Below are 10,229 nucleotides of genomic sequence, written 5' to 3' on the forward strand. Positions count from 1 at the left end.
TGCTTCAGCATGAATTGCAAATGCCAACTGAAATTTTCTCATCATTGTAATTAATATAACACTTAAAAATATTTCTGACAAAAAATCAGTTAATATGCGCTCACTTTTCTTCAAATATAAAAAGCAAACAGATTTTCTGTAATCACCATGAGTTTTTGCTAAATTGAGCATTTTTTGACAAAGACAAACTAATTTTTAATAGAAATGCCAATTTATTTGTTGATATTATTTCAGCGGCAAAAATTTGGCGCCAACATATTTCAATTTTATTGCCTTTAAATATATTTATTATTTTTTTCTTTTTAATAAAGAAGGAAAAAAAAGTTAAACAATAAGTTAATACAATTAAGACAGGTTTTTTTAATGACTTTTAGCAGTGGAAGCGCATTTTGAAAATTAAGTTTCTAAGTGTAAATAAGGCAAAAACCTTAAAATGCATTTTTCTCATGAACACAGTGGGCCAGTGACTGGACAAAAGTATAAAAACCAAAATCAGAATTTTGATGCCTAAATGGTGTCGAACCTATATAAAGACATTATAAAACAATTTAAAACCGTTTATATACACTTAAAGTTTTAATGAATATACTAATGCTGTGGTTGAAGTAGACGCAAATGTAAATTAGAAAAAAAAAATTATAAAGAGAAAAATGTTGTTTAAAAAATCGATGGAAATAAATAAAATTTACATAAAATATTGCGCTTTTTAAAATATTATATTATAACTCTATATATTATCTAGATTTTAAAAGTTGTTAGACTAAGATTGGTATGTAACTAACATATTTATAGCAAATTTAAGTATGCTTAATTTGTTATATTTTAATGTCTAACTTTTGCTTTTAATTGACAATATATTTTTTTTATTGCTACATCTTGCTTTTATACTCAGATATTTTAAAGCTTATATATGTTTGCTTTAATAATTTCATAAATCTGGCTGCCACTAGGCGCCACTTAGGTTTTCTTTTACGTTTGAACTCTTTTACCTAACAAAAAATCTGTAATTGCGCTCAAAAATTTTTATCTGCACAAAATTTTAAAAAACGTGGAAAACATTTAATACGGTCTTAGTCATACAAAACTTATTACTGAACAATAATATATATATATATATATATATATATATATATATATATATATATATATATATATATATATATATATATAATATATATATATATATATATATATATATATATATATATATATATATATATATACAGTGGGTGCTCATATTATTAGAAACACTGTCTTTTTTTTGAAAATTATGTGTTAAAGGTTATTTATTATAGAAATAAAAAGGTTGCAGACTATTTTTTCGTAACTTTTGAGTGTTGCGGTCTATATTTATTACAAAAAACATACTTATTTATATTTTTTTTTAAATAATTCCACTATTGTACAAGCAAAAGATTACATATTGGTGATTTATTTTAGTATTTTGTTATCCCTCCCTTGGCACTTATTACCGCTTCTACACGTCTTGGCATACTTTCTATGCATTTTATTGCATTATTTTGAATATCTATGTTATTGTGCCAGACTTTGATCATCTTTTCAATTAATTGTATTTTGTTGGTGATCATTTCAGAAGCAATTTCCCTTTTCATGATCTCCCACAGATTTTCAATAGGGTTTAAATCTGGTGAGTTTCCAGGCTATGGTAGCACTGGAATTTTCTTTGCTTTTAGGTACTCTGTAACCTTCTTTGCTTTATGGCATGGGGCAGAATCATGCATAAATGTAAAATTTTGGTTCTTTGGGAACCATTCCTTCAACTGTGGTACCAATCTTGTGTCAAGAACTTTTATGTATTGGTCCTGGCGCATAGTTCCCTCAACGATATATAAGCGCCCTGTTCCATGTCCACTAATGACAGACCATACAATTATACTTAGAGGATGCTTTACACGTTCTAAGATGCAGTCTTTGTGGAATTTTTCTCCAGCTCGTCTACGCACAAACTGTGATTTGTTCATCAATATCTGGATTGTCGATTCATCCGAGAAACATACCTAAACAACATCAAAAAAACTTAAAAGTCAAAGTTTTAATGTAGGCAAATCTCTAAATGGAATGTGTACAATTATAAATGAAGTACTTACATTTTTCCAGTCATCGACGGTCAAATGCCGATGACTTTTAGCCCAAGCAAGGCGTTTTTGTTGCATTGCTAGAGTGAGCTTAGGCTTTTTAGCAGGTCGACAGCATCTAAATCCTTGTTCTTTGAGTCGGCGACGAACTGTCATTGGAGATACTGGTATTCCAGCATCTTGTATTAAAGTGGTTAGTATTCACCTAAGCTTATTCCTATTTTCTAGGCAAATATCTCGTATTTTTCTATCGTCTCTTGGCGTTGTTAGCCGTTTTCTACCACAATGTCCTGTTCGTTGAGGAGTATAATCAGCATTTTCGTCCAGATTTTTTTTTATTCGGTTGACTGTTGCCACTGAAACCTTTGTCATTGATGCTATACACCTTTGAGAATAAGAAGTATTCTTCAATAATGCTCCAACTTCTCCTTTTTTTGAGGGTGAAACATCTTTTGCCTTTCCCATATTGAACAAAACACGTGATTCTAGTAAACCGTTATAGAAGTCAAATTATATGTAAAAATATTGATTTAATCATGTTTAACTGTAAAAAATAGACACATAAATAGAACTCAATAACAAAGCAATAAAAAAATCTTTGAAAACTTTAAAATGAGAGCAATACACAAACAGCACTTCACGCGACAACAACACAGGTATAACTGCAAAAATTGTCAAAATTCGGGAAAAACCCTATAACTTCATAATGAGATGAAATGCAATGTTGCCAAACTCCCAGATTAAAGTAAAAGGTACATACATACTATTTGTAAAATAAAAAGAATTATTTTGTTAAAATGTTTTGTTAATTTTGAACTTTATTCACAAAGTTTTTAAAATTTGGTCGTGTTTCTAATAATATGAGCACCCACTGTATATATATATATATATATATATATATATATATATATATATATATATATATATATATATATATATATATATATAAATTAGAATATATATATATATATATATATATATATATATATATATATATATATATTCTAATTTAAATTTTGTTCTTATTTATTTAGCGCTTGTCAAACCAAATTGATTTAATAATCTATTTTGGTTGCTTTGGTTGTGGCTACTCATTTTAGATGTTGAAATGCTGTTTTTATTAACGCTTCATGAGTGTCACAAGAAGCAAAATTCACTAATTTATTTGACTCAACAGTCTTTTGTTTATTTATTTTGATTATGTTAAGAAATGGATTCAAAGTAAACTAACCGGTGCAAGGTTTATTATAAAGAATTCAGTTTGGCTTGAAAATGATTTTAATACCACATTAATGAAGGATATTAAAAATAAACAACTCGGCAGACCTACATTATCATTTTAAGAATCATGATTAAAAACAAAGAAAAGTTGCAAACTTGTCAACTTTGAATTCTTGTGAATTATTGTTTGCTAAGCTTGTACTACTTATAGATTACATTTTCAAAGATTTTTGATGATTGTGAATGCATGGGAACAATATAAACATACAAATTTTAAAAATTCTGCAGACGCTCGTAAAATCTGTTAATTAGAAAAACTAATTAATTAAGTTAGAATACAATTTTGTTCTACAGGAAAACAAGTTTATCTAGCAATGTGTAACCATATTAAACTTAAATAAGTTTTGCTTTTCACGAGCAAGGGTCTCATAATAAAACAGGTGCTAAATAGTGTACATAGCGCAAATAAAACATATGCAACTAATAAAAGTTAGTTGCTGCTAAGCAAAATTAGGTATCCATAGCAACTAAATAAAAAATATATTCACGTTTTTAAAAAGCGCGACCTCATATTGGTACTTATATAAAATATGGTAAACATAGCACTCGTAAAAATATCTGCAAATTCCAAAACTAGATTTTTGCTATCCGAAATTTAGTATCCATAGCAACGAATTAAAAAAATAACACCTTCATAAGAAGCGCAGACATCATATTGTTACTCATCCTAATTTTAGTCAATATAGCCCTAATATTAAATTAGTTATGAATTTTGTCCAGTAAAAGTGAATTCTGGCCCACTGTGCTGTAGACGTAATTAAAGGATTTTAACTTTTGTTTCAAAGTGATCACCATAGCCTCTAGAATCCCCTTTAAGGGATTTTTTGGGTCATTTTCAAAGAAGTTAGGACCCCTTTTTGGACCACTGTGTGTTTCCGAGTTCTTTTTTGTCTACATGTTTTCCTGAACCATACAACCTAAAGTCTTTTAAACCTTCTGTCAACCACTTTCTTGGTCATTAACTTTACTCAAGGTTTTCTCTAACTTCCAACTTAAATAGCTATTGCTTACAGCCTTGCTGGAAGTAAATTAGTTTTAAAAAGTTCATAAGTATTTTTAAAAATAAAGACTCGAGTGTTATCTGAAAGATTTTGCTTTAATTTCAATTATGCAGCATCGCAACTATTATATAGTGGAAATTGGATTAGATAAAAGCTATACAGAGTAGAATAGAAACAGAAATTATAGAGTAAAATGATAACATCCTTGCCATTTGGAAATCTCTGTTCTATGTTAACATTTTAGAAGAAACTAATTTGCTTTAAATATTTTAAAGCGAAGAATGTAAATTAAAATTAAGTTGTAATTCTAAAACCGTTTATGAGATTCACAATTTTAAAAAAGTGCTAACTTTGAGAGAATTTTTAAATGATAAAATAAAGAATAACATGTGGAAAAAATAAATATACTAACTTTACAATGATGTGTACTCTAGATGCAATAAGGTAATATCTAAAGCCACTCAATAAGGTAATATTCTAAAGCCACTCATAGTAAATCGTACCTGTGGTACTAATTATCCCAACCTATAAAAATAATAAAGGGCAGCGTTAGTACTGCTTTATGTGTGATGAGGACATTGAGGAGGATATGATCCAGTGTTTAATTTGTGGAGAATGGGTACGTGTTGCATGCTCATCATCTGAGTCTCAAAATGGGTCACATGATAGTTATATATGTGAATTATGTCAATAAATATATTTTACAAGTGTAGAATGAACCAGTTATTGTTTTATTTATTACTTATTATTAGTGCTGAGCTTTTTTTTCTTCATACCCTTTGGTACTTATTAGCCTCACTAGTGCTACTATTTGAACCTTCTTGTGGGTAATTAGTATCACCTTGTTTATTTTTAGTTTTTATAAGTGTGCTCTTTATTTTAATATTTACATCTTGAAATCATGATTGTTTGTTTTAGTTTCATCAATGCTTGTTTCTATCTAAAAATAAACTTTTTCTTACATTTAATTTTATTTTTAATAATTTTTTTTCTTAGGGGGTACTATTTAGCCCCCTTTCCCTTAAAACACATTTGAGTATTATTATTGAATTTTTATTTTTATCTATAACAAAAAAAAACATTTTTTTAATGAGTGAAAAATGTTATAAATTTTACTTTTAAATTATAGGAAACATTATATTGACATGACATAAGAAAACAATTATCTGTTGTTATTAGTTATTATACAAATAAACTCTTTTTTTGTTACATTTAATTAAAAAAAAAAAAAGGCTACAAAAATTAGTTGATGAAAAGTTAACCCACATAGTTTTAAAGTGAAATAACATGTGAAAATATCTTTTGTTATTTTAAAATGCTATGTTAAGTCTACAAAATTAGGAAACATTGAGTTAGAAAATAAAAACAAAGCATACACTAGTTTGGGGCAATGTTATTTGTTTTTTTGTGATTAATAACCCCACCTATGTATGTCCAATTGATAAAAGATCAAAGCTTGCTTGATGAAAATCTAGTCAGCATTATTATGCTTTTTTCTTACACTTTCTAAAAAAGACAAAGGTAAATGATAAAAACTATTTATTTTAACATAATAATTTAGTATTTGATCTAATATAAAATAAAATATAGTAGATAAACTCAGATCTAAATCAATTATGAATTTAAATATCTAAAATTAAATATAAATACTATTTTTACTATTATATAAGATATTATTTTTTTATTTATACTAATACTTTACAAAACTTGCAGAAATTCAGTTTAGGTTCAGAGATGCTCCCGAGCTGGCTCAGAAAAAACAAATCAAAAAATTTAAATGTTTTGTAAAATATCTGGTTTAAGTACAGAAACGCACATTGCTTGATATAAACTTAATTGCAGAAAATAGCCTCTCCACATTTACTTGTGAGAAAGTCATACAAAGGAATACTCTGCACACCTCTGAATTATTTTTTAGTATTCTTCAATTCCCTCAAAAGCTAATTTCACTTTTAAACGTTCAATTTCTTCCACAAATATCCAGTCGTCCGTGAAATTTGTATTAAAAGTATTTCTATTAAAAAATTAAATTTGGTCACGCTTCTCCTTTTTTCTTTTTACCAAGCTCTTTTTCAAACTTCTCTCCTTCATCACAATTAGATTCACCTAAAATTGTAATATTTTTAGCATCTCTTTAATAAGTTTTTTTCTACTATTACTTTTAAGTTTAGTTTTGCTCATATAACTGATCCTCTTTTAACAGTATATAAGCAAGGAAACAATTATTTAGCTAGCGATCATCATCGTCTAAATGCTATCTTTATCGTTACAAGATTTGCTAGCAAGTCACTATCGGATTTCTCACCGGGTACTTAAATATTTTTAATTGATAAAACATTACTAAAGATAATAATGACGACGCGTTTAAAAAATTAGTAACTGCTCCAAAAATGACACTTTCAAAGTCTCAAAACAAACTGTTATCTTATATTATTATTTCAAAAATTAAATTTCTAAAGTATAGTACGATACTAAAGATAAAATTTTATCAAAAGCAAGTTGGTAAAGATATTTTATTTAACAATCCTTTTTAAAAAAGTTATTTGACGCACGTACTTAGGTTTATAAACTTTTAAAAATAATACAATTTTAATGCATAGTACATAACACCTAATACGTAGAACATAAAAGATAATGCAAAAACGCTTGTTTCACAAATGCTACTTCCGAAAGCGCTACTATTGTAAGAGCTTTGTTTAAAAGTGCTACTTGCAAAAGTCTATGTTTCGGAAGTATCAATTGTAAAAGGTACTTCGACGATTTTAAATCCTCATTTATTTTTGGTTTAATATCCTTTCAAAAGAACTTTATTTTTGAAAAACATCATAAACTCCGAATAGCAATCCTAATTTATACTATTATGGATGATAAATTGTTAAATAGAGAACATTATTTAACAATTTAAGTTGTATTATAACTGAAAAATAGTTATTTATGAGAAGTATTAAAACACTTTTCTCTACATTTAATGAAAGTCGGTTATTTAAAAACCACTTATTTATAAACAAGGTAATATATATATTATCTAATTTCTCGTTAAATATATTTTAAAAGAAACTTGACATCTTTGTGAGAACTAAATAGATTAAAGCCATCTACAAATAAGATAGTATTAAATATTTTCAATGCTAAATATGTCACTTAAATTAAGTAAAATCAATAATGGTGTTAAAATAAAATCTTGGGATACCCCTCAAATTACTAGGTTGTTTTGTTTAATCTTTTGCTTTAATAAGTATAATTAGTCAAGTCTCCTTTAAATCAAGTTTTGGTTTTTAACTAAAACTTCTATTGTTCTAGTTTTTTTTAAAGTATTTATGGTTTATCGTATTGAAAGTTATTGTATTGAAAGTCAATTAAAACTATAGTATAACAATTACTATTAAATACATTTGATATATATTTAACACTTTCTATCATTGCGTGGTTGTAATGGTTTTTTTTCAAAACCAACTCGGTTACAGTATGACTTATGATTTTTTAGTTAAATGTTTATAAACTCTGTTACACATAATGGCTTTTTAATTTATTTGTATTTTCTCTTTATCATCCAACTATAAACTACAGGTAAAATAAATTATAATAAAATAGTCACCAACTAAATTAAAATTAGTTAAAACGACACGGCTTTCGCAGGTTTTAGCATTATAACGAGCCGGCGTGTTTTCCGCAAATCATTGGATCAGACTTATCGGAACATTCTCCTCCATCAAAATTTTAAACGACTTTCTTTTTTCTTTCAAAATCCAAAGCTGGAACGTTTCTTTCAATATTGACACAACATCAGCTTGGTGGTCTTCGATAGGTTGCGTAAATTTAATTTTTTTGCCATTTATTATGCACTGGACAAAATTTAAATCAAGTGTGTTGCAGGCTTCAAGCGTTTCATTTGTAAAGAATTTTTTATTCTGTATTGCCTGTATTTGAGCTCCGTTAATTTGAATAACGTTGTTGAAAATATTGCTTTTTCCAGAAATCAGAAATTCTTTTTCTCAGTATTTAGCTTGATAAAGTTTGCTACTCCGTACGTTGAAAATCTGTTAATCAGTTCTTGCAGACCAGAGATTGTAGCAAAACTGCATCATATGCGTGTGCAATTACACCAGTATAAATGCCATTTATTGTTAATCCTACTTTACATTTTGTGGCTATATCATTTAGAATGCTTTCAGTATAAGTGTTATATAAATGCGGCAATAGAATAAAACCCTTGTCGCACCCCTTGTGACAGACTGAATTGATTTGAGGTAACTCCTTGATAGGATATGTTTGCAATACCAGAAATATAAAGCAATGAAATTGTGCGTACAACGTAAGTTTCTTTGGAAATAGAGCTTCTCAAATAGCAAATCCCAATTGCAAGTCTAAATTGCACATATTTAAAGGCGTGTTATTATTTTAGTGCTTAACAGTTTTGCTCAATAAAAATTCTGCGAATAGTGTAGAGCTGATTTTGGAAATTGATGGCAGTGGCTATTAGTTATACTAGGACATATAAGTAGTGTTAGATAAATACTAATTCCTCCGTAATTATCTGGGCTATTAAGTGATTTTTTTTATAACTTGACAAGTGGAGTAATTGTTGAAATTGATAGATCGTTTGGTATCTTTCCATTTGTTAGAATACTGTTGTAGAATTTAGCGAACCACAAATAAAGATTGTTATTATGAGAGTTTTTTAGGTGTTCAGCTATTACCTCTCAGCTATCTGGGGACTTATTACTATTTAATTATGAGATACAATTTATAATATTAGCTGATGTAATAACTATTGAATTAGGCTTGTCACTTAGAGGTGGAATTTGAGGAGGATTATGCTTATTATTTGTAATGAGAGGCGTATAGAATAGAGTTTGAAATTAATTTCTAAATTTTTTAACGATATCTTTTATGTTTTGCGATTTATTAATTATAAATATTGATTTGTTGCTTTAGTTTTGGATTTACAAATGTTACCCAGAAACTTTTGAGGATTTGTAGTTCAAAGATTTTCAATATAGTTTATCGTAAATCTTTTTGTTATGACCTGCTTTAACCGCTTTACGGAAGTTTTTACATACAAAGATGTATCTTATGTATTCAATGCACTCTTGTCTTTTATTATAATTAGATTTTTGCCATTGTTTATAGTTGAATGAAAAAAAAATTTCATTGAAGGTGTGGTTATAGAAAGCGAGAGATTATAATTATAAAAGTTAATGAAGTTTTCTTTATTTCATGCATATTTTGGAATATGATTATATTTATACATTATACTATTTATTACGGTTGATAGATTAGTATGTGTAACAACGATACTTGTAGCGATTGGTAAATAATCACTAAAATTAAAAGGCGAAGGGGGAATGACTTTAGTATTTACAAAAGATAAGGATGACTCTTTTAAAGCAACGATGTGATCAATATACAATGAGTTAGAGAGAGTTTTATGTTGATAGGTGTGTGTTGGACCAGCGCCACTGATTATATCGATTAAAGAGATCTTATTTGATGAAGTCAGTTAGATGATTAGAGAATTTGTTGCGTGTTTTATTGTAACGATTCTCAGAATAATAAACTATTTCGGGATATGAACGAAATTTTCCAGCAACAATACATTCACTTACATCTACGTAGTTTTTTATGACTGACGTAATTAGGTTTAATTGTTGTGTGTAAAAAGGGCATTAAAATTGTAAAGGGATTCCTCGTTATTTCGACATGATGTAAGATAAATACCAATAAATAATAGAACTTGACACTTTTGTTTATCTTTAATAGTGAAATTATTTTGATCCTTATAAATTATGTGAGGAGACAATAGAACATCTTTTTTAACAATAAATGCGTTTCCACCAAATGGTCTTCCATA

At 27.8% G+C, this 10,229-nt stretch overlaps 1 long non-coding RNA gene across 1 annotated transcript; it reads right to left on the reverse strand.

The window, feature by feature from the left end:
* Nucleotides 1-1,678: 1,678 nt before the first annotated feature.
* Nucleotides 1,679-2,669, reverse strand: LOC136075305 (uncharacterized). Its single transcript, XR_010635821.1, has 2 exons — nucleotides 2,109-2,669; nucleotides 1,679-2,018 (listed from the first exon to the last, which is right to left on the reverse strand). It is a non-coding gene; the product is annotated as an uncharacterized LOC136075305 (long non-coding RNA).
* Nucleotides 2,670-10,229: the final 7,560 nt, after the last annotated feature.

The sequence above is a fragment of the Hydra vulgaris genome, chromosome 01, assembly GCF_038396675.1.
Source record: "Hydra vulgaris chromosome 01, alternate assembly HydraT2T_AEP".
NCBI classification, from domain to species: Eukaryota; Metazoa; Cnidaria; class Hydrozoa; order Anthoathecata; family Hydridae; genus Hydra; species Hydra vulgaris.